Source organism: Montipora capricornis, chromosome 2 (genome assembly GCF_036669925.1).
Source record: "Montipora capricornis isolate CH-2021 chromosome 2, ASM3666992v2, whole genome shotgun sequence".
Classification (NCBI taxonomy): Eukaryota; Metazoa; Cnidaria; class Anthozoa; order Scleractinia; family Acroporidae; genus Montipora; species Montipora capricornis.
In genome coordinates, this window is record NC_090884.1 from 29838807 (window position 1) to 29841306 (window position 2500).

The 2500-nt window shown below is 40.4% G+C and overlaps 1 pseudogene; it reads left to right on the top strand.

Moving 5' to 3' along the window:
* Positions 1-1679, top strand: part of LOC138038962 (uncharacterized) — a 2547-nt pseudogene extending 868 nt beyond the window's left edge.
* The last annotated feature ends 821 nt before the right edge of the window (positions 1680-2500 follow it).

The window sequence follows — 2500 nt, forward strand, 5'->3', positions numbered from 1 at the left end:
CTGACACCCAGACCCCACTGGTTTGTAGTTCTCACACAGGCACTCAATTTGAGGAAAGTGACATTCCTGAAGAGAAAGGTGCCATTGCTGAAGAAGCTGTTGGCACTCTCTCACCTGGTGTCTCCACAAAAGGATGGTACTTACCTCCCGTCAACATCTGGTGAAATGTCAGATGACTCCAACTTAGAATCAGACCATGAAGATGAAAAACCAAAAGTTTTAAACCCACAGGATGATACTAAGTTTATTGTCTTTAAGCAGGAATTGTTTAAGCTTTTCAAGCGATGCCCTGAATGCGGTGCCCCAGGTATTCAGACAGACCAGTCTACACAAGGAACTCAATTATTTGTGACCCTCATATGCATTAATAATCATACCTTTTCCTGGCAAAGCCAGCCCATGCTTGAACGAATGGCAGCTGGAAACTTACTGCTGTCATCCTCTATTTTGCTTAGTGGTTCTACTTACACTAGAGTAGCTTCTCTAGCAGACATCCTCAATTTGAAGTTTTTTAGTGAGAATACCTTTTATGCTATTCAAAATAAATACTTATTTCCTGTAATTAATGAATTTTGGAAGAGGGAGCAAAATTCTATATTTTCTGGACTAGCAGGCCAAGATTTGTGGCTTTCAGGGGATGGGCGCTGTGACAGTCCTGGTCATAATGCAAAATATGGCACATATACGATGATTGATCAGCAAACTGACAAGATTGTTGACTTTCAGATTGTTCAAGTAACTGAAGTGAACAACAGCAATGCAATGGAAAGGGAGGGATTTAAATGCTGCATGGATAATATAAAAACAAAGGGGGGCAACATTAAGGTTATCGCCACTGATCGCCATGTTGGTATCAGAGCTGACCTAAAGAGAAATTACTCTGAGGTTGATCACCAATTTGATGTTTGGCACTTGTCCAAAAGTATAACTAAAAAACTTATGGAGAAAGCCAAAAAGAAGGACTGTAGTGACCTGTCTGCATGGATTAAGTCAATATCAAATCATCTTTGGTGGTGTGCAGAAACATGTGAGGGAGACAATGACTTGTTGCGGGAGAAGTGGTTATCCATAGTCCATCACACTGCTAACATCCACTCCTGGAATTCTGCAGACTTGTATCACCAATGTGCTCACCCACCTATCCCTCGAAATGTTGCTAGAACCAAGAGGTGGCTACGGCCTGGCTCCCCAGCTCATGAAGCACTCAAGGAGGTTGTTTTTGGTAAAACCCTTGTGAAAGACATCCAGCAGTTGACCTTGTGCTGTCATACAGGAAGTTTGGAAGTGTACCACAGTGTCCAAACCAAGTATGTCCCTAAACGTCAGCACTTCTCCTATGAGGGTATGGTCGCACGTACCCAGCTGTCTGCCCTAGACCACAATGCCAACACAGACAACATGCCACTGCATCAAAAGGTGCCAACCAAGGAGAACTCCAGTACAAGGTGGTCTTTCCAAAACATACCAAGGAGTGGGTGGCAAAACCAATTTTAGAAAAGACAAACAGAGATCACCTCAGGCCAATGTTAAATGCTATTATTGCCAGAAAAAATCGGAAACCGCATGAAAGGAGTGCACCGCCTGCAGCCCCGCACATCCCCCGAAATATTGCTAGCAAACCTAGGCCTGCTAAAGACGAAGTCACTACAAAGCATACATCAAGATTTGGAAACACTTAAATTACTCACACATACAGGAGTGGTTGAAAAAGTCTATGTTCATTAGAAATCGTTTTTTGTCTGGTGTATTGTTGAAAAAGTCTAACAAGAAAAAATACCTTAACACCATTTCATATGGTAAAAGCAAAAGAGAGGAAATGAAAATATAACTGTACCACATAACTTGTGTTTTAAGACGTATCACGATCAATTAATTATTTCCTGTTGAAGACAATAATTTTCCAAATGACAGGTATGATTGCGAGCACAATAGTTCATGTGATATATGAGTTATTTTGTGAAACAATGATATATATATTAATAGAATAATTAATTAATAACGACAAAGGAGTAAATAATTTTTGATGTTCCGAGCGAGTCATAACTCCAGATCTGCTTCTCTAAATCCTGTGTATGCATTGCTTTCTTCAGGGAATTCTTTCCTTAATGTTTTGACGACGCATGCTGGAATGACCCTTCGTCTCTTTTTGCCAAGCACACCGCCTGTATGCTGCTAAGCGCCATGTCCTAAAATGAAATAATCACAAAAAGCGCAGGCTTAAATTCTTTAACAATGAAAACATTTTAATTAATTATTCTCAGAGTTAACAAGGAGCTTACTTGTTTCCTATAGGGTCTGGAATTGGATTACTGAGAAAGGTGTCCTGGACAGTTTTTCCCAGTGTTAGGAATATTTCTCTCAAAGCACCTTGTGATCTGTGCAGGAAATGCTTGATATCACTCATTCCTACTTGTTCAAGCAGTTGAAGAAGTGATTTCATTTTGTGATTTGGTAACTCCTCTTTCATCAGCCAATACTCAGCTGTAAACACCTTAAGAAG